This window comes from Bombina bombina, chromosome 2 (assembly GCF_027579735.1).
Source record: "Bombina bombina isolate aBomBom1 chromosome 2, aBomBom1.pri, whole genome shotgun sequence".
NCBI lineage: Eukaryota > Metazoa > Chordata > Amphibia > Anura > Bombinatoridae > Bombina > Bombina bombina.
The window spans coordinates 1,148,794,738-1,148,818,199 of NC_069500.1; the positions used below are offsets into that span (position 1 = coordinate 1,148,794,738).

General features: G+C 41.6%; 1 protein-coding gene across 2 annotated transcripts in view; it reads right to left on the minus strand.

Annotated features, from left to right (window-relative positions):
• AADAT (aminoadipate aminotransferase) overlaps positions 1-23,462 on the minus strand; it is a 269,306-nt gene that overhangs the window by 163,813 nt on the left and 82,031 nt on the right. The gene's annotated exons all lie outside the window — the stretch shown is intronic.

A 23,462-nucleotide genomic window follows, 5' to 3' on the forward strand; every position in this document is an offset into this window, starting at 1 on the left:
AATGTTTGAACCAATTTAGAATTTTTGGGGGTGCTAAATCCAAAAATTATTTCGGTTTTGCTGAATTGGCTCTAGGTTTTGGGATAATGAATACTCTTCAAATGATGATTTTACCCTAATATGACCTGTGGCTGCTCACACATGCAGCAATGTTTGGCTTGTCTTTTTACTCTGTAACATTGATTTTATCTAATGTTTAATCTAATTCCTTAACGACCAAGGACATGCCAGGCCCGTCCTTTAAAAAGCAGCTGCTAACAACCACGGACGTACCTGGCACGTCCTTGGTCAAAATGAGTGCTGGAAGCGTTCGTGATCACTTCCAGACGCTGTCAAGTTATTGCAGCGATACCTCGATATTGAGGCATCGTGCAATACCCTCCGGACAGTAACCAATGCAGAGAGGGCCACTCTGGTGCCGATCGGTGGTGTGGGAGAGCCAGCGATGGTGCTGCTGATCGATGGTTGGCGTGGGAGGGTTAGGAGGGAGGTGGGTGGGTTACCCATCGCTGGAGGGGGCAGGAGGGTGGGAGCGGAGGAGACCACTATGCTACGAAAAAAAGGAGCAGTGAGTGGGAAGGAGGAAGGGGGAGGAGGGGGAAGGAGGGAGAGGGGGACCCTATGTGCGATCCGAGTTGGGAAAAGGATCTGGGAGGGGGAGGGGTAGGGTAATGAGGAGGGGGCAGCTACACTACAGAATTTTTTTTTATTTTTATTACAAAAATTAGCATAATTTGCAGCAAACCGGGTACTGGCAGAAAGCTTTCCCTGCTGGGCATAAAACAAGTGGGGTGTGCAGCTGCATTTAGCAGCCTTCTAATTACCAAAAAGCAAAGCCAAAGTCATATATGTCTGGGATCCCAGAGCATTTACAACTATTTGTGTCATAAAGCTGTAAATAATTTCAGTGAGAAACCTAAAGTTTGTGAAAAAGTTAACAATATTTTTTATTGACAAACAACAAAAGATATTGACTACAGCGCATAAGATTACAAATAAAAAGGAGATACTATCTAAACTCCAGGTGGTATACAAAAAGGTACAATGACCAATAGTGTCTAAATAAAACAATACTAACTAAAGAGTCAACGTGTAACAATATATAAAAAGAGTATAAATATACTTGAAAAAAGTAATGAAATAAAATGAAATAAAATGAAGAAAAAAGCAGGATACACCTTTAGGATATAAATGAGGTTAAAACACTAATTATGTATATACATATCAAGCGGAGAAAAGAACAATTATAAAAATGATAATGTGAAAATATAACCATATAAACGGAAAAAAACCCTGTGGCTGTTAACACTGAGTGATTAGTGAAATGGTATAAAAAATATATATAGTTGAAAATGGAGTCAGTATTGAAAGCACAATATCATCCGAATTTGAGATGTAATCATATAGCTGAGTGTTCTAGTCCAAAATTAAAAGTAATTCTTAATAAATGTTCTTAAAAAATGAGTTCAATAGGTGAAATGATTGAATTCAAGGGATCAAATCGTATCGTAGTTGTATCCTTAGCTAAGGCTGCAAACTCGGTACTCACCGACCAGGACCTCAATCATATGAGGTAAGGGACAGGCTTTACTTGTAGTTTCTTAGGCGGTATAATCAGGAATCCTGAAGTTTCATAGAATGGAGCTTGCAGTTGTTTACACTGGTACGTCGGTGTAGTTAGCCGATGTGTTTTATTACTCGTTCCCACAGATGAAGGATAAATATGTGAAGGGAAAACGAAAACTTGCAATATTGAAGTATAGTTTATTAAATGAAAGGCAAAACAGAAACAAGGCACACGTTGTGATTCTGCTTACAAAATGAGCCCTCAAACAATGAGGTATGTATAGGCATTGAGTGTTAATAAACACCAATGGGAGAACAATTGCGTAAATATTCCAAAGTACGTTAAAAATAACGTTAGAAGTTAGAGACAACTACCAGGACCAAGTCGCTCTCTATATGGAAACCTTACGCGTTTCAAAGTGTTTGCAGATAAGTTACTTCTTCGTCAGAGGTAAGAGAGCTTGTGAGAGGTCCAGGCAACTAATTATAACTTTGGTAACTGGGAACAGGTAATAAAGCACATCGGCTAACTACACCAACATACCAGTGTAAACAACTGCAAGCTCCATTCTGTGAAACTTCAGGATTCCTGATGATACTGCCTAAGAAACTACACGTAGAGCCTGTCCCTTACCTCATATGATTGAGGTCCTGGTCGGTGAGTACCGAGTTTGCAGCCTTAGCTAAGGATACAACTACGATACGATTTGATCCCTTGAATTCAATCATTTCACCTATTGAACTAATTTTTAAGAACATTTATTAAGAATTACTTTTAATTTTGGACTAGAACACTCAGCTATATGATTACATCTCAAATTCGGATGATATTGTGCTTTCAATGCTGACTCCATTCTCAACTATTCATATTTTTTATACCATTTCACTAATCACTCAGTGTTAACAGCCACAGGGTTTTTTTTTCTGTTTATATGGTTATATTTTTACATTATCATTTTTATAATAGTTTTTTTCTCAGCTTGATATGTATATACATAATTAGTGTTTTAACCTCATTTATATCCTAAAGGTGTATCCTGCTTTTTTCTTCATTTCATTTTATTTTTATTTCATTTCATTACTTTTTTCAAGTATATTTAGTATATTTATACTCTTTGTATATATTGTTACATGTTGACTCATTAGTTAATATTGTTTTATTTAGACACTATTGGTCATTGTACCTTTTTGTATACCACCTGGAGTTTAGATAGTATCTCCTTTTTAGTTGTAATCTTATGCGCTGTAGTCAATATCTTTTCTTGTTTGTTAATTTTTACTTTGACAGATATTTTGGATTATCTGTCTACCCTTTGACCTAGCTGCTAAGATTTACTACCTAGCATTTTTTTGGTTATTAAATTTTTACCAAAAGTTGCTATACTTTAGCGCAGACCTCGAGTCCAAGTCTTGTACTTTGCTCTCTTTTTGCTCTTGTTTGTCAAATATTTTTTATTGGATTGCATTTGGCGGTGAAATGGTGGCATGAAATATACCAAAATGGGCCTAGATCAATACTTTGGGTTGTCTACTAAAAAAAATAGTTTTTGTTTCAATTTTTTTCATCATATTTTATATTAGTAAATTATATGATATGATGAAAATAATGGTATCTTTAGAAAGTCCATTTAATGGCTATGAAAAACTGTATATAATATGTGTGCGTATAGTAAATGAGTAAGAGGAAAATTACAGCTAAACACAAACACAGCAGAAATGTAAAAACAGCCATGGTCCTTAACCGTAAGACGCTTGAAATGTGTTTTATTACACAATGGTAACCACTATGCATCTCTTCCAATTACTTATTCAACAAAACTTAAGGAATAACATAAAAATATCAAAACAGTGTTGTAGAAGCCTTGCTATTATGAGCATCAGTGGTCTATTCGTGTTGATCTGGAGATCATGAACTTCTTGCTTGAGCAGCAAAGTGGGTACACAAAGTACCCTTGCCTGTAGGATAGTAGTAGGCAAAGCAAGATCAGGGCTTTTTTTTCTGCCGGTACGCCACAGTATGTCATACCGGCACCTCTGCCATCAGAGTTCCCTCGCTGAATGTAAAATAGAGCATGAACTCTAAGGGCAGCAAAGTGCGCTATTTATAGAGCGCAACTGATCGGAGAGGGCAAACTAAGCCATATGGAACGTTGAGAGCAGCAGCAGCTTCAGCCGGCAGCAGAGACTTGGGACTCGTAGGTAAGTCTGACACGCCCATGTCCCACCTCCCACTAACCATCACAGTGCCTGACCCTAGCAGCTACGGTGCTGTGTGCTTAAGGCAGATGGCCTGGTGGTTAACTCGCAGGTAAACTCACAGATCTCTTGTGTGCCATTGGGCTGTGATGATGGATGGGGTCTGGGCAGGTGGGATATGTTGTTGATCTCACTCACATTATCACAGGCAGCTCTGGACACATGTCTCTAATTGTACTCTGTCTGTTAATAGTGTGAATCACTACAAACCGTCAGTGTAACTAATAAATAAATATATTTATATATTTATTTATACCTTAAAAAACAATTTTTTTACCGTAAACATTTTAGCCTGTAACGCAACGTCCATTCCGCAACTCAAACGTCATTTTCTGGGGGATTTTCCATAGCGCCGTATTACAGGTTGTGCGGTCCGGCTAAAATTCTTGCGTTACAGCCTATACCAACACGATCCATACCGCCACCTGAGAGCAGTAGTTATGGATTTTGTGTAACAAAAATGTTTCACAAAACTCATAACTAAAATGTTACAAAGTACACTAACAACCATAAACTATTAACCCCTAAACCGCCGCCCTCCCACACCGCAAAAACTATAGTAAACCTATTAACCCCTAATCTGCTGCCCACCCACACTGCGACTATTAAATAAACCTATTAACCCCTAATCCGCCGCTCGCCGACACTAATAAAAGTTATTAACCCCTAATCTGCCACCCCCGACATTGCCAACACCTAAATAAACCTATTAACCCCTAAACCACCGGCCCCCACATCACCAACACTATAAATAAGTATTAATCCCTAAACCTCCAGCCCCCCACATTGTAACTACTAAACTAAACCTATTAACCCCTAAACCACCACCCCCCATATTGCATAACACTAAATTATTAAACTATTAACCCCTAAACCTAATACCCCCCTAAACTTTAAATTAAAATTACAATATAACTATATTTAAAAAAAAAAAACTTACTTGTGAAATTAAAAAAAACTTAGTTTAAACTATAAATTAACCTAACATTACTGTTCTAATAAAATAAAAAAAAAAACTACCAATTAAAAACCTAAATTAAAAAGTTTAAAAAAATCTGCGAAAACAAAAAAACCTCACAAAAAAATAATAAACACTAAATTCCGAAAAATAAAAAAACTCTAAGATTACAAAAAATTATTAAATGAAATTATCAAAAATAAAAACAATTACACCTATACAAATAAAAAAAGCCCTTCCCGAAATAAAAACATCCCCTAACCTACAATAAACTAAGTTAAAAAGAGTTAAACAGCTCTTTTACCTTAAAAAACATAAATTATACTTACCTGATAATTTCATTTCCATCGAGGGGAGGGGAGACCACGGCTTCATTCATTACTATTGGGAATTTAGAACCTGGCCACCAGGAGGAGGCAAAGACACCCCAGCCAAAGGCTTAAATACCTCCCCTACTTCCCTCACCCCCCAGTCATTCTGCCGAGGGAACCAGGAACAGTAGGAATGAGAGACCACGGCTTCATTCATTACTATTGGGAACATATACCCAAGCTCTAGAGGACACTGAATGAAACCGGGAGGGTAAAAGGCGGACCGCTAATCTGAGGGCACCACAGCCTGCAAAACCTTTCTCCCAAAAACAGCTTCCGCAGAAGCAAAAACGTCAAATTTGTAAAAGTGTATAAGGAGGACCAGGTAGCCGCTTTACAAATTTGCTCCATAGAGGCTTCATTCTTAAAGGCCCAAGACGAAGCCACAGCTCAAGTTGAATGAGCCGTGATCCTCTGAGGAGGCTTTGTCCCGCTGTCTCATAAGCCAAGCGAATAAAGCTCCTCAACCAAAAAGACAAAGAAGTAGCAGAGACCCTTTGCCCCTTGCGCTTCCCAGAATACACCACAAAAAGAGATGTAGACTGTCTGAAATCCTTCATAGCCTGAAGATAGAACTTCAAGGCACGAACCATATCCAGGTTATGAAGTAACCTTTCTTTTGAAGAAGAAGGGTTAGGACAAAAAGAAGGAACAACTATTTCCTGATTGATGTTACGGTTAGACACCACCTTGGGGAGAAACCCCAACCCATTGGAAGTACAGCCTTATCCGCATGAAACACCAGATAAGGAGGATCACATTGCAAGGCCGCTAGTTCAGATACTCTGCGTGCCGATGCAATAGCCAACAGGAAGAGAACCTTCCAGGACAGAATCTTAATGTCTATGGAATGCATAGGTTCAAATGGAACCCTCTGCAAAACCTTAAAGGGACAGTCAAGTCCAAAAAAAACGTTCATGATTCAGATAGGGCATGTAATTTTAAACAACTTTCCAATTTACTTTTATCACCAATTTTGCTTTGTTCTCTTGGTATTCTTAGTTGAAAGCTAAACCTAGGAAGGCTCATATTATAATTTCTAAGCCCTTGAAGGCCGCCTCTAATCACATGCTTTTGTATTTGCTTTTCCCAACAGGGGAGAGCTAGTTCCTGTAAGACATATAGATAACATTGTGAGCACGCCTGTGAATTGTGGCAGACACTGCACTAATTGGCTAAAATGAAAGTCAATGGATAATAAATAAAGTCATGTGATCAGGGGGCTGTCAGAAGATACTTAGATACAAGGTAATCACAGAGCTAAAAAGTGTATTAATATAAGTGTGTTGGTTATGCAAAACTAGGGTATGGGTAATAAAAGGATTATCTATCTTTTAAAACAACAAAAATTCTGGTGTTGACTGTCCCTTTAAGGACTAAGTTTAAGCTCCAAGGCGGAGCCTGATTCTAGACAGAGCCTGAACAAAAGATTGAATGTCAGGTAGCTCAGCGAGTCTCCTACGCAACAAAACTGATAAAGCCGAAATCTGTCCCTTTAAGGAACTAGCGGCAAGACCCTTCTCCAAACCATATTGGAGAAAGGATAGAATCCTGGATACCTTCACCGTATGCCAAGGATATACATGCTTCTCACACCAGGACAAGTAAGTCCTCCACACCTTATGGTATATGTGGCGAGTGACTGGCTTCCTTGCCTGAATTAGAGTATCAATCACACTTTCTGAAAAGCCTCTCTTGGCTAAGACTAGGCGTTCAATCACCACAAAGTCATCCTCAGAGAATCTAGATTTCGATGTTGAAAGGGGCCCTGTGACAGCAGATCCCTGCGACAGGGTAACCTCCATGGTGGAGAGGATGACATCCCCACCAGATCCGCAAACCACGTCCTCCACGGCCACAAAGGAGCAATCAGAATGGCCAGGGCCCGCTCCTGTTTGATGCGTGCCACTACGCGAGGTAGAAGTGGTAACGGTGGAAAAATGTAAGCTAAGCTGAATCCCCAAGGTACCACTAAGGATTCTATTAGCTCTGCCTGGGGATCCCTGGACCTCGACCCGTATCGAGGTAGCTTGCAATTGAGGCTGGACGTCATGAGATCCGGCGCTCCCCATATAAGACAAATCTCTGCTGAGAAAGTCTACTTCCCAGTTGTCCACACCTGGAATGTGAATCGCTGAGAGCGAACAGTCGTGGGACTCCGCCCACTCCTGAATCTGAGACACCTCTCTCATTGTGAGGAAGCTCCTCGTACCCCCCCTGATGGTTGATGTAAGCCACAGAGGTAATGTTGTCGGTCTGGAATCTGATTAAATTGACCGACCCTAGAGAAGGCCTTCAGAGCATTGTAAATTGCTCGTAGTTCTAGGATGTTGATCGGAAGGAGAGAATTCTCCCTGGACCACTTTCCCTGTGCCATCCTGGTACCCCAAATAGCTTCCCATCCTGTCAGACTGGCGTCCGTGGTCACAATCTCCCAGGACGGTCGCAAGAAGGATGTCCCCATGGACAGTTGCTCCAGACAAATTCACCAAGAGAGGGAGTTCTGAGTCCGAGCATCCATGGATATCAGCTGTGATAGATCTGAATGATCGCCGTTCCACTGTCTCAACATGCACAATTGAAGAGGTCTGAGATGGAACCTGGTGAATTGAAAGACATCTATGCTTGACACCATGAGACCTCCATACATTGAGCCACTAACGGGCTTTGGAGGACAGAAGGGCAAGACAGGTGGACGCAAGCTTCTTGCGACACTGATCTGTGAGAAATATCTTCATGGACATAGAGTCTATTATCGTGCCCAGGAACTCCACCCTGTTGCTTGGAACCAGGGAACTCTTTCCTGCGTTGATCTTCCAACTGTGAGATCGGAGCAGAAGAAGAAGAGCCCTCAAATGATCCTCTCTGAGGCCGAGCGACGGCGCCTGAACTAGGATGTCATCCAGGTAAGGTGCCACCGCAATGCCCCTGGATCTGGCCACTGCAAGCAGTGCCCCCAGAACCTTCGTGAAGACTCTCGGGCTGTCGCCAGACCAAAAGGAAGGGCCACAAACTGGAAGTGTTGGTCCAGAAAAGCAAATCTTAGGAACCTGAAGTGGTCCCTGTGAATTGCACATGAAGGTAAGCGTCCTTCAAGTCTACAGTTGTCATGAACTGTCCCTCTTGAACTAGGGGCAGAATTGATCTGATCGTCTCCATTTTGAACGATGAAACACTCAGAAACTTGTTTAAACACTTTAGGTCCAGAATCGGATGGCATGTCTTTGTAACCACAAAAAGGTTGGAATAGTACCCTAGACCCCTTTCTGCTAGGGGTACTGGTACGGTAACCCTGAGAGATGCGAGATCACTCACACACTATAGAAGGCCTCTCTCTTCTCTGGTCTTGAAGACAGGTTTGACAGGAGGAATCTGCCCTCGGGCGGATGGGATCTGAACCCTATCCTGTAACCCTGGGAGACCACTTCTAGAACCCAAGGGTCCTGAACGTCCTGCAACCATGCGTCTGAGAATAGAGATAATCTGCCCCTATGTGATCCGGAGACCGGTCGGGGGCCACCCCTTCATGCCGATTTCATCTCAGCGGGCTTCTTGCTCTGCTTAGATTTGTTCCAAGATTGAGCCAGCTTCCAAGATCCCTTGGACTGGTCCGCTTTTACAGCGGGTTGCTGGTGCTGGGCCTTGTTTGCATGAAAGGGACTAAAAGTAGATCCTTTAGGCTTAGCATTCTTATACTGCGGTAGGAAAGCACCCTTGCCTCCCGTAACCGTGGATATAATCGAATGCAATCCTGGACTGAACAGGATCTTTCCTTGAAAAGGCAGGGACAACAGCCTCGCCTTAGAGGTCATGTCCGCAGACCAAGATTTTAGCCACAGAGCCCTGCGCACTAAAACAAAAAATCCTGACACATTAGCATTCAGGCGAATAATTTGCATATTGGCATCACAAATGAAAGAATTGGCGATCTTCAGCGCCTTAAATCTTCTCCTGTATCTCGTCGATGGATGTCTCCCCCTCGATCATTTCACACAGGAATTCACACCAATATGTCGCAGCTTCAGCGACCACCGCAACGGCCGCTGCTGGCTGAAAAACAAACCCTGTGTGCTGAACATGTTTTCCAGCTTTTTATCCATGGGCTCTTTAAACGACAAACTATCCTCAAGGGAAATAGTTGTCCGCTTTGCGAGCGTAGAGATAGCCCCATCCACCTTATGGATGTTCCCTCACAGCCAAAGCTGAGTGTCCGGAATGGGGAACAGTTTTTTAAAGGAAGAAGAAGGGGAAAAACAGAATTTATGCTTACCTGATAAATTTCTTTCTCCTACGGTGTGTCCGGTCCACCTAACAGGAAATGGCAAAGAGAGCACAGCAAAAGCTGCCCATATAGCTCCCCCTCTGGCTCCGCCCCCCAGTCATTCGACCGACGGTTAGGAGAAAAAGGAGAAACCATAGGGTGCCGTGGTGACTGTAGTGTATAGAAAGAAAAAATTTGAAACCTGACTAAAAAGCCAGGGCCGGCCGTGGACCGGACACACCGTAGGAGAAAGAAATTTATCAGGTAAGCATAAATTCTGTTTTCTCCTACATTGGTGTGTCCGGTCCACGGCTTCATTCTTACTTGTGGGAACCAATACCAAAGCTTTAGGACACGGATGAAGGGAGGGAACAAGTCAGGTTACCTAAACGGAAGGCACCACGGCTTGCAAAACCTTTCTCCCAAAAATAGCCTCCGAAGAAGCATAAGTATCGAATTTGTAAAATTTGGCAAAAGTGTGCAGAGAAGACCAAGTCGCTGCCTTACATATCTGATCAACAGAAGCCTCGTTCTTGAAGGCCCATGTGGAAGCCACAGCTCTAGTAGAGTGAGCTATAATTCGTTCAGGAGGCTGCCGTCCGGCAGTCTCATAAGCCAATCGGATGATGCTTTTCAGCCAAAAAGAAAGAGAGGTAGCAGTAGCTTTCTGTCCTCTCCTCTTACCAGAATAAACGACAAACAAAGATGAAGTCTGTCTGAAATCCTTTGTTGCTTCTAAGTAGAATTTTAAAGCACGGACCACATCTAAATTGTGTAACAAACCTTCCTTCTTCGAAACTGGATTCGGACACAGAGAAGGAACAACTATTTCCTGGTTAATATTCCTGTTGGAAACCACTTTTGGAAGAAAACCAGGTTTGGTACGCAAAACAACCTTATCTGCATGGAATACCAGATAGGGTGAATCACACTGCAAAGCAGACAATTCAGAAACTCTTCTAGCAGAAGAAATAGCAACCAAAAACAGAACTTTCCAAGATAGTAACTTAATATCTATGGAATGTAAAGGTTCAAACGGAACCCCTTGAAGAACTGAAAGAACTAAATTAAGACTCCATGGAGGAGTCATGGGTCTGTAAACAGGCTTGATTCTGACTAAGGCCTGTACAAATGCTTGTACATCTGGCACTGCTTCCAGACGTTTGTGTAACAAAACACACAGAGCAGATATCTGTCCTTTTAGAGAACTCGCTGACAACCCTTTATCCAAACCCTCTTGGAGAAAGGAGAGAATCCTAGGAATTTTAATTTTACTCCAAGAAAATCCCTTGGATTCACACCAACAGATATATTTTTTTCCATATTTTATGGTAAATTTTCCTAGTCACAGGTTTTCTGGCTTGGACCAGAGTATCTATAACTGAATCTGAAAACTCACGCTTAGATAAAATCAAGCGTTCAATTTCCAAGCAGTCAGTTGCAGAGAGACTAGATTTGGATGTTCGAATGGACCTTGTACTAGAAGGTCCTGTCTCAAAGGTAGCTTCCATGGTGGAGCCGATGACATATTCACCAGGTCTGCATACCAAGTCCTGCGTGGCCACGCAGGAGCTATCAGAATCACCGAAGCCTTCTCCTGTTTGATCCTGGCTACGAGCCTGGGAAGGAGAGGAAACGGTGGAAACACATAAGCTAGGTTGAACGACCAAGGCGCCACTAATGCATCCACTAGTGTCGCCTTGGGATCCCTGGATCTGGACCCGTAGCGAGGAACCTTGAAGTTCTGACGAGACGCCATCAGATCTATGTCTGGAATGCCCTATAATTGAGTTAACTGGGCAAAGACCTCCGGGTGGAGTTCCCACTCCCCCGGATGGAAAGTCTGACGACTCAAATAATCCGCCTCCCAGTTGTCTACTCCTGGGATGTGAATTGCAGATAGATGGCAGGAGTGATCCTCCGCCCATTTGATGATCTTGGATACCTCTCTCATCGCCAAGGAACTCTTTGTTCCCCCCTGATGATTGATGTAAGCTACAGTCGTCATGTTGTCCAACTGAAATCTTATGAATCCGGCCTTCGCTAGTTGAGGCCAAGCCCGGAGCGCATTGAATATCGCTCTCAGTTCCAGAATGTTTATCGGGAGAAGAGACTCTTCCCGAGACCATAGACCCTGAGCTTTCAGGGAGTCCCAGACCGCGCCCCAGCCTAAAAGACTGGCGTCGGTCGACTGGTCTACTTGAATCTGGGGAGACAAGTCTGCATAATCCCCATTCCACTGTTTGAGCATGCACATTTGCAATGGTCTTAGATGAATTCGAGCAAAAGGAACCACGTCCATTGCTGCAACCATTAGACCTATTACTTCCATGCACTGAGCTATGGAAGGCTGAGGAATAGATTGAAGAACTTGACAATCATTTAGAAGCTTTAATTTTCTGACCTCTGTCAGAAAAATCTTCATTTCTACAGAATCTATTATTGTTCCCAGAAAGGGAACCCTTGTAGACGGGGACAGGGAACTCTTTTCCACGTTCACCTTCCACCCGTGAGACCTGAGAAAAGCTAATACAATGTCTGTATGAGCCCTTGATCTGGAAAAGGACGACGCTTGGATTAGGATGTCGTCTAGGTAAGGTGCCACTGCAATGCCCCTCGGTCTTAGAACCGCTAGAAGGGACCCTAGCACCTTTGTGAAAATTCTGGGAGCAGTGGCTAAACCGAACGGAAGAGCCACAAACTGGTAATGTTTGTCCAGAAAGGCGAACCTTAGGAACTGATGATGATCTTTGTGGATAGGAATATGTAGGTACGCATCCTTTAAGTCCACGGTAGTCATGTATTGACCTTCCTGGATTGTTGGTAAAATCGTTCGAATGGTTTCCATTTTGAACGATGGAACTCTGAGGAATTTGTTTAGAATTTTTAAATCCAGAATTGGTCTGAAAGTTCCCTCTTTTTTGGGAACTACAAACAGGTTTGAGTAAAACCCCTGACCTTGTTCCACTGTTGGAACTGGGTGTATCACTCCCATCTTTAATAGATCTCCTACGCAATGTAAGAATGCCTGTCTCTTTATCTGGTCTGAAGATAAGCGAGACATGTGGAACCTTCCCCTTGGAGGAAGTTCCTTGAACTCTAGAAGATAACCCTAAGAGACTATTTCTAGTGCCCAGGGATCCTGAACATCTCTTGCCTAAGCCTGAGCAAAGAGAGAAAGTCTGCCCCCTACTAGATCCGGTCCCGGATCGGGGGCTACCCCTTCATGCTGTCTTGGTAGCAGCAGCAGGCTTCTTGGCCTGTTTACCCTTGTTCCAGCCTTGCATTGGTTTCCATGCTGGTTTAGACTGGGAAGCGTTACCCTCTTGTCTAGAGGCTGCAGAGTTAGGAGACGGTCCGTTCCTGAAGTTGCGAAAGGAACGAAAATTAGATTTGTTCTTAGCCTTGAAAGGCCTATCCTGTGGGAGGGCATGGCCCTTTCCCCCAGTGATGTCTGAAATAATCTCCTTCAATTCTGGCCCAAAAAGGGTCTTACCTTTGAAAGGAATATTAAGCAATTTTGTCTTGGACGACACATCCGCCGACCAAGATTTTAGCCAAAGCACTCTGCGCGCCACAATTGCAAAACCTGAATTTTTCGCCGCTAATTTCGCCAATTGCAAAGCGGCATCTAAAATAAAGGAATTAGCCAACTTTAGTGTGTGAATTCTGTCCATGACTTCCTCATATGGAGTCTCCTTATTGAGCGAATTTTCTAGTTCCTCGAACCAAAAAGACGCCGCCGTTGTGAAAGGAATAATGCACGAAATTGGTTGGAGAAGGAAACCTTGCTGAACAAATATCTTTTTAAGCAATCCTTCCAATTTTTTATCCATAGGATCTTTGAAAGCACAACTGTCCTCAATGGGAATAGTCGTGCGTTTGGCCAACGTAGAAACTGCCCCCTCAACCTTAGGGACTGTTTGCCATGCGTCCCTTCTGGGGTCGACAATGGGGAACATTTTCTTAAATATAGGAGGTGGGACAAAAGGTATACCTGGCTTCTCCCACTCCTTAGTCACTATATCCGCCACCCTTTTGGGTATCGGAAAAGCATCAGCGTGCACAGGGACCTCAAGGAATTTGTCCATTTTGCACAATTTCTCTGGAATCACCAAAGAGTCACAATCGTCAAGAGTAGTTAACACCTCCTTAAGCAGGGCGCGGAGATGTTCTAACTTAAATTTAAACGTCACGATATCAGGTTCTGCTTGCTGAGAAACTTTTCCTGAATCAGAAATTTCTCCCTCCGACAGACCCTCCCTCACTGCCAATTCTGACTGGTGTGAGGGTATAACAGATAAATTATCGTCAGCGCACACTTGCTCATCCTCTGTATTTAAAACTGAGCAATCACGCTTTCTTGGAAATGCTTGCAGTTTGGATAAAAGATTAGCTATAGAATTATCCATTACTGCCGTTAATTGTTGCATAGTAACAAGCATTGGCGCGCTAGATGTACTAGGTGTCGCCTGCGCGGGCATAACTGGTGTTGACACAGAAGGAGAGGATGATGAACTATCCCCACTACCTTCATTTGAAGAATCATCTTGGGCAACCTTATTAAATGTGACAGTACTGTCCTTACTTTGTTTGGACGCCATGGCACAATTTTCACATACATTTAAAGGGTGAACCACCTTGGCCTCCATACACACAGAACATGTTCTATCTGAAGGTACAGACATGTTAGACAGACTTATACAGGCTATTAATGCAATAAAACCGTTTTTAAACAAAACCGTTACTGTCTCTTTAAATGTTAAACAGAGCACACTCTATTTCTGAATGTGTGAAAAACTATGAAGGAAATATCCGATCCGTACCAAATTTGCACCCTAGTGTCTTAATGCTTTGAAAGTATTGCACACCAAATTTCAAGTTTGTAACCCCTTAAATGAGCAAACCGGAGCTAATTGTTCAATTTACCAGTTTAACCCACTACAGTCCCTGCCACAGCCTTTGCTGCGGCTTTACCTTTCCTTGGGGGTTATTCACCACAGAAATAAGCCTTCTAGAATCGTTTTTTATGGCCACAGGACCCTCTCACATGAAGCTGCATGCACTGCTTCCAGAAGTAACTGCGCAATTAAGGCGCGAAAATGAGGCCTCCTCCCTCTGAATACCAGAGTGAAGGGGCCTTCCTGACTAGATTAGGTGTCTAAACGACTGCCAGGCAAATAAAAACGTTCCCAAAGTGTTTCCAAGTTCCAAAACACTCCAAAAGTCATATAAATATTGTATAAATCAATCGATTTAGCCCACAATAGTGTCAACCAGTATATAGCCCATTAATAAGCCTTCATTCTGTTATGAGTCTAAGAAGAATTGCTTACCGATGGCATTACTATGTCTTGTTAGAAAAGGGACTAGTCATACCCTGAGCAGAAAAAGTCTGCAAACTGTTCCCCCCAACTGAAGTTCTCTGGTTTCAACAGTCCTGCATGGGAACAGCAATGGATTTTAGTTACTGCTGCTAAAATCATACTCCTCTTTAAACAGAACTCTTCTTCACTTTCTGTTGTAGAGTAAATAGTACAAACCGGCACTATTTTAAAATAACAAACTCTTGATAGAAGAAATAAAAAACTACAACTAACACCACATACTCTTTACCATCCCCGTGGAGATGCTACTTGTTCAGAGCGGCAAAGAGAATGACTGGGGGGCGGAGCCAGAGGGGGAGCTATATGGGCAGCTTTTGCTGTGCTCTCTTTGCCATTTCCTGTTAGGGAAGAGAATATTCCCACAAGTAAGGATGAAGCCGTGGACCAGACACACCAATGTAGGAGAAAGAAAGAACCTAATCGCTCCCATTCATTCTTAATAATATTAGCCATCTTAACGGGAACCGGGAAAGACCTAGGTACTACCCTGTCCTTGTATACCTTGTCAAGCTTAGGAATCGCAGGTTCCTCCGGTATCTTAGGTTCCAGAACCTCCAGATTAGCAAGCAACTGCCGCAGCAGAATGGGCAAATTCTCCAACCTAAACCTATAACAAGCAAATGAAAAAATATATATGTAGTGGAAGTCAAATGAGAGCACGGAAAGCAGCTAAGTCAGTCTGTGTGGCTGTATCAATGTGATTTTGCATCAATGTAACATTCGGGTAGAAAGTTCCGTCGATGGCTACAAAGACGATCTGCATTCAAATGGAAAAGTCAGTGACATAAATGATTCATCTTACAAGTTGGACTCACCCAGAATACGAAGCTATTTTCTGTTTGCTTCTCCGTGTGTTAGAGTAGTAGGTCCGAAGTAAACACGTTAGACCCTTGGTGGTTAAGAAATTACCTTTCAGGTGAGCAGTATCGCTCCAGCGTGTACTGTGGTTTGCCGGATTGTGCAGCGTGTGCGGGGTCACGTGATATTTTGTTCCAATTAGATGCACGGATTACCGGGTGGTCTGTGATTCAGCGTGTAAGTGATGTCTGCAGATTCTGATCGTCACAGCTAGCCAAACTTGTTGATGAGATGGAGAACAATGTTACATAGCAGTTAGGATTGTTTACGAAGAGTTCCAAAGTGGAAAACAACAGAGCGCTCTGTGTGTTATATAAAACTTGGTAGTAAAACAATCTCAATGTTGCGGATCAACGCGTTTCAGCTGATGTAGCCTTTTTCAAGATAAATTCAGACTGCTTGCTGCTCACCTTTTGTAGAGGATAATTGTTTGTGACTCCTCCTTAATGGGTGCTCAGTTTTTTCTTTTTACTTTTTTTCTTAAAGGGACGTATCCATTCCATGTTTCAAATAGTCTCTCATAAGATAACGGACTCTCATTTTTAAAAACATAATATGTATACACACATGTATAAATCTCATGTGTGAAGTAATAAGAACAAAAAATGAATAAAAATGAAAAAAATGAATAAAAAATGAAAAAAATGAAAAGAAGAATAAATGAACATCCTATTTATGGCAATTTATGTGTACAATGAATATAAATAAAATTCCTTGTCTAATTCATATCTAGGGAAAGAAAACATATGTTATTCTCCAATGGAGATCTATAAAGTGAAGAAAGAGTTAATAGGTGTTGTGAATAAATAATAACCTAAAACTTATGTGCATATAATAAAATTAATGTATTTGTTGGATTTAAATAAATTGTGTAAGCTAATCTTATCAGTGTAAATTAATGAATAGAGGTGAAAAAAATCTAATAAATAACATGTATTTAATATTTAATACATAAAAAATGTATAAAATACAATATTATACATACTAGTGGTGTCTTTTAATCTTGTGTGTAGTGAAAATTGTGATGGTGAAAAATTAATAGTTGAAAATAATTGCACTTACTAGTGTATAAACTTCTAACTTAGTTAATTAGCTGATTATTTTGATGGTTTTTTGTATTGTTTTATTTGTCTGTTCTAAGAGCTTAAAATCGAAGATATATGTTAAATTAATAATAATTCAAAATAAAAATTTGTATTGATATTAAACTTTAAGTTGTATAATTTGATTAAGAGTAAAATGTAGTGGGTGAAGGAATTTTTGTTTATTTTAAATATATATGATTTATTAATGCATTACAGAATTTAAATCAAGTTCTGCATTTAAACCAGATGGTTCAAGAGTTTTGAATTGAAATATCAATTCTGCTTCGGCCCGTAGCAACTTTTTATTGAGGTCACCCCCTCTCCAATTGTTAGTAATTTTCCTTATACCCCAGTATTTTAGACCCATTGTGTTTTGATTATGGCATTCTTTAAAGTGTCTAGATAGTAGATGCCCTGTGAATCCGTGTTCAATGTTTAAGAGATGTTCACGGATTCTATCTTTAAGGGGGCGTGAAGTCTCCCCTAAATACTGTTTGTGACAAGGACACTGAATCAGATACACCACATTATTGTCAGTGCACCTGATGCAGTCCCTGATCTCAAAATCTTTATTGGTGGTTGTCGACTTTACCCAATTGGAGAAATAGAAGGACATCTTTTAGAGATGGTTTTGGTCACCAATCTGACGGTAGCGATACCAATAGATCAGGATGGAATAATCATAATAATGACTACAATTACAACTATAGACCAACCCAGTCTAATCACAATCATTGGAACACCCCCCAAAAAAGATATGAAAGAGAAGATAAATGGCAGTTACAAACACATAATAGGTTTAATCCACTATTAAATGCACCACAACATAACAATGATGACGAGTACAGATATAACCAACCCCCAATTCAAAGGGGATCCTTTAACCAACAGAATTCCTCTAGGTCTTTCCTGGGCCGGGCCGCTATAATAAACCCTACGCATGCGCTTAGCAGAACATGGTAAGGCAAGAATCACTTTCAAAACCGCTGATTCCAGTTGGTCCGCAAAGTTTGACGGCCAACGAATCTCTCCAGAAGAAGTAACGGTTGGACCCTGGGGCGCTGCATGTGCAATCGGAGATGAATGTAGGGAACGCACCTTCCGGGACGAAGAACCCTCAGAGGTGGACGGCTCAGTAGTACTAGAAATCCGTTTACATTTAGATGTTGTAACTTTATCAAGGCAGGTAGAACATAGTTGAGCAGGCTGATCTACCAGAACCTCCTCACAATAAACACAGGAATGAGACTTTATTAAGGAAGGAGAGCTTTTCAACGCATCAGAGTTCTCCATCGCTTGGTTAGACTAACTTTATTTATAAAAAAGGCACCTTTATACCACCAATGGCCGGGGCACTCACCACTTCCTAGGACCCGGACAACAGAAACCGCTTCGTATCCTGCACCACAGATCAACGAGAAGGATACATAGCCACACCCAGTCACATGAAATGCCTGGCAGGACCGCCCCTGCACTAGGGAAAAACACGCCAAAAAATGGCCGTGCCAAGATATCCTGCAACTAACCTGAAGTTCCACACATTGCCAGAGCCTCATCTCTGACATAACGCAGCAATGACACAATAAACAATATCATGTATAAACCACCCTGTTCAATAATCCCCCTTCCAGGAATTTTAGCCCTTGATTCTGTAAAGATAAAAAGGCGCCACACTGTGACCCTGTCTTCTATGACGATCTTACCAGAATCTACGCCGTGGAACAGGAACACGGCCCTTTTAAGGTTAGTAGCCTCGCTCCTGACATGGACTTGAGTGATTGATGGTTTCGCAGAAAGACTCTCCCTGCATCTCTGGGGCTCTAACTTTCACTCCAGGCTCTCACTGAGAAACTGGCAGGACTACTTAAAACTCCAGTCCCACTGCGAAGAGTACTACCCTCCATAAGAGACTACTCCGAAACCCGGCACTCCTCTGCCATCCTCCTGTGACGAAAGGCAAATAATGACACTGAGCCACTGATGGCCGAGGAATGGAATGAAGAGCTTGGCAGGTGGCTACGCGTTTTGATTTCCTGACTTCCGTCAGAAATATTTAAATTTCTACCGAGTCTATCAGAGTCCCTAGGAAGGAAACTCTTGTGAGAGGGAAGAGAGAACTCTTTTTTATGTTCACCTTCCACCCATGAGATCTCAGAAAAGCCAACACAATGTCCGTGTGAGACTTGGGTGGTTGGAAAGTCGATGCTTGAATTAAGATGTCGTCTAGATAAGGCGCCACTGCTATGCCCTGTGGTCTTAGAACCGCCAGAAGGGACCGTAGCACCTTTGTGAAAATTCTGGGAGCCGTGGCCAACCCGAAGGGAAGGGCCACAAAACTGGTAATGCCTGTCCAGAAAGGCGAACCTGAGCAATTGATGATGATCTCTGTGAATAGGGATGTGCAGATACGCATCCTTTAAGTCCACGGTGGTCATATATTGACCCTCCTGGATCAGAGGTAGAATAGTCCGAATAGTCTCCATCTTGAACAATGGAACCCTGAGGAATTTATTTAGAATTTTGAGATCCAAGATTGGTCTGAAAGTTCCTTCTTTTTTGGGAACCACAAACAGGTTTGAGTAAAACCCTAGCCCTTGTTCCGCTTTTGGAACTGGGTGAATCACTCCCATGGTATGTAGGTCTTCTACACAGCGTAAAAACACCTCTCTCTTTGTCTGGTTTGCAGACAATTGAGAAATATGAAATCTCCCCCTTGGGGGGGGGGGGGGGGGAGTCCTTGAAGTCTAGAAGATAACCCTAGGCAACAATTTCTAAAACCCAGGAATCGTGAACATCTCTTGCCCAAGCCTGAGCGAAAAGAGAGAGTCTGCATTATACTAGATCCGGTCCTGGATCGGGTGTCTATCCCTTCATGCTGTCTTAGAGGCAGTAGCAGGCTTCTTGGCCTGTTTACCCTTGTTCCAAGCCTGGTTAGGTCTCCGGACTGACTTGGATTGGGCAAAATTCCCCTCTTGCTTCGCAGCCGGGGAAGAGGAAGATGGAACACCCTTGAAATTTCGAAAGGAACGAAAATTATTTTGTTTGGTCCTCATTTTATTTGTTTTATCCTGAGGGAGGGCATGGCCTTTCCCTCCAGTGATGTCTGAAATAATCTCTTTCAGTTCAGGCCCGAACAGGGTCTGTCCTTTGAAAGGGATGTTCAAAAGTTTAGATTTTGATGACACATCAGCTGATCAGGATTTAAGCCATAACGCCCTGCGCACTAAAATGGCAAAACCTGAATTCTTTGCCGCTAATTTAGCCAGTTGAAAAGCGGCATCTGTAATGAAAGAATTGGGGTCTCCATCTGAAGAGCCTCTTCCAGAGATTTGAACCAGAAAGCAGCTGCAGTAGTTACAGGAACAATGCAAGCAATAGGTTGGAGAAGAAAACCTTGATGAACAAAAATTTTCTTTAGGAGACACTCTAATTTTTTATCCATAGGATCTTTAAAAGCACAACTGTCCTCGATAGGTATAGTTGTACGCTTGGCGAGAGTAGAAATAGCTCCCTCCACCTTAGGGACCGTCTGCCTCAAGTCCCGCATGGTGTCGGATATGGGAAACATTTTCTTAAAAACAGGAGGGGGAGCGAACAGTATATACCTGGTCTATCCCACTCCCTAGTAACAATGTTCGCAATCCTCTTAGGGACTGGAAAAACATCAGTGTAAACAGGGACCTCTAAGTATTTGTCCATTTTACACAATTTCTCTGGAACCATTATAGGGTCACAATCATCCAGAGTCGCTAATACCTCCCTGAGCAACAAGCGGAGGTGTTCAAGCTTAAATTTAAAGGCCGTCATATCAGAATCTGTCTGAGGGAGCGTCTTCCCTGAATCAGAAATCTCTCCCTCAGAAAGCAAATTCCTTACCCCTACTTCAGAACATTGTGAGGGTATATCGGATACGGCTACTAAAGCGTCAGAAGGTTCAGTATTTGTTCTTAACCCAGAGCTGTCACGCTTCCCTTGTAACCCAGGCAGTTTAGATAAAACCTCTGTAAGGGTTGTATTCATAACTGCGGCCATATCTTGTAAAGTAAATAAAGTTGACGCACTAGAGGTACTTGGCGTCACTTGTGCGGGCGTTACTGGTTGTGACACTTGGGGAGAGTTAGATGGCATAACCTCATTTCTTTCTGTCTGAGAATCATCTAACGCTATATTTTTAAGTGCTACAATATGCTCTTTAAAATTTATAGACATAACAGTGCAAGTGGGACACATTCTAAGAGGGGGTTCCACAATGGCTTCTAAACACATTGAACAAGGAGTTTCCTTGATGTCAGACATGTTAAACAGGCTAGTAATGAAACAAGCAAGCTTGGAAAACACTTTATTCAAAGTAAAACAATACTTAGAAAAAAACGGTACTGTGCCTTTAAGAGAAAAAAAGATGCACCAGCTCTGCAAAACAGTGTAAAAAAGCAGTAAAATTTTTACAGTGTATTCATAAAGCTTTAGTAAGATTGCCCCACTAGTCAAATAATTGATTAACCCCTTAATGGAAAAACCGGATTGACAAAACGTCAAAAACCGGTACAAAAACGTTCAGCACCTTGCCACAGCTCTGCTGTGGCGCCTACCTGCCCTTAGGGATAGATTTGTGGGGGGAAAACTTCCTTTAGGCCCTCAAGCACAGCAGGACCCTCCGGAGTAACAGCTTGATGTCTTGTCTGTAAAATTAACTGCGCATCTGAGGCGCAAAAATAGGCCCCTCCCACCTCACTCGATGTCTGTGGGGCCTAAAAGAAACACACCAAAGTGTTTCTAAACTAGCCATGTGGGTTAATAACCCTTAAGTAAGCCCAAAATGAACTTCCAAAGTCCCTCAAAACGTTAGAGAGTGAATAGTACACAAGGTACCATTTAAAATAACAAACTTTTGCATGAGAAAATAAAAACTAACATTTTTGTCACCACACTCACTTTACCCTTCCTAGTACTCAGAGTAGGCAAAAAGAATGACTGGGGGGTGGAGTTAGGGTAGGAGTTATATAGACAGCTCTGCTGTGGGTGCTCTCTTTGCCACTTCCTGTTAGGAAGGAGAATATCCCACAAGTATTGGATGAATCCGTGGACTTGATACATCTTGCAAGAGAAATTCGATTTTAACAAATTTTACTAATGATGTCGAAGCTTGGGTAATCACAAAGCAGGCTATTATGAAGAATTGGTGCAAAACATGCTTGCTACCTTTCTCCACAGTCACAAACAACGTTTTTCTATGCATTAAGTGTAGAGCTGCAACAACTAATCGTCATAATCGATAATAATCGATTATGAAAATAGTTGTCAACGAATCTCATAATCGATTAATCGATTAGTTGGTTTGCAATTAGTTGGTCTGTGCACAACACCAGCTGCTTCACTCCAATGAACTTCTGCACATGGTATTGTGTTTTATGGTTATGTCCTTAGCCTAAAGGACATCTACAGACGTCTACTTTTCACTTTTTCAGGACAGTATATGTTTACAACTACCCCAGGCTTATGTGCAACCCAGATATAATAGTCATCATTTGGATTGTTTATATTAAATCAGGTGATTTGGAACTATCCTTTTCATGATATAGTGCCAAGCTTGTTATTTACACCTAGCCCCTAGACTGATTTATTTAAATTGATGTGCACGATTGTCTGTTTGCACAATTATTAGCGTATTGCTTGTTATTGCTGATTATATGTACTGTATAAATAAATGTGTAAGGCTTTGTCCTGTTATTGATATACAGTCCTTAGCGCGTTTGATTTGTTTTTTATTGTTTTTTTATATTTTTAATATATTGTGATAATATGTACCAGATTCAACCTATATGTATATATCTGTTATTTTTAGAGCAGACTAGATATTTCCCCTAACCTTATAGCTGGTTATTTACCATTGCATATAGATATTCAAGATATTTTTTATGTAAGAATGAAGTCAAGGGTTACTTTATTGAGAGGTCCCTTGCCAAGGTGAAACCCCCTTTGCATTGGTGAAGAGCTAACAAAGATAAATATCCCACTTTGGTTAAATTGGCAAATCCCTACTTATACATCTCAAGCACCTCAACACCATCTTAGTGCTTTTTCTCTGCTGCAGGAAATATAGCTGCAAACAGAGAACCAGCCTTAGACAGAAGCATGTGGCCATGTTGAGATTTTTACATTTCAATGCAAAGTTTCTGAAAGAGTGAATAACAGAATGTTATTAACAGTGATAGTCTCTTTCTAGTTCTACCTCTTTTCAAACAGGTTTTGTTTTTGTTTTGTTTAATTATAAAACTGTTCTCTGCTGCTTAAAAATTGGACAAACAGTTGTGTTAATGTAAAGTTTTAGTCTGAAGTTTATATTTGTAACACTCAGTATGTGTATTTTATTTAAAATATAGGAAACAATTATTGATTCTTTTTTTATCCGATTAGTTGATTAATCGAAAAAATAATCGGCCGATTAATCGATTATGAAAATAATCGTTAGTTGCAGCCCTAATTAAGTGTGATTAATTGAATCAGCTTACTTTGTTTTTATGTTATTGAACGGAATACATGCCATTAGGTATTTGTATAATACGTTAAGAGACTATACGTCACAGAAGGCGGAACTCTGGTGGGTAGTCTTACTTGTCATCTCCAAGAGTTAAGAGTTGGCATTCTTCCATTCGTAGAGCTGTATCTATGCAGACTTGTCCTTGTTAGCATGTGTATCTCACCCTGTATTACTGTTTTAAA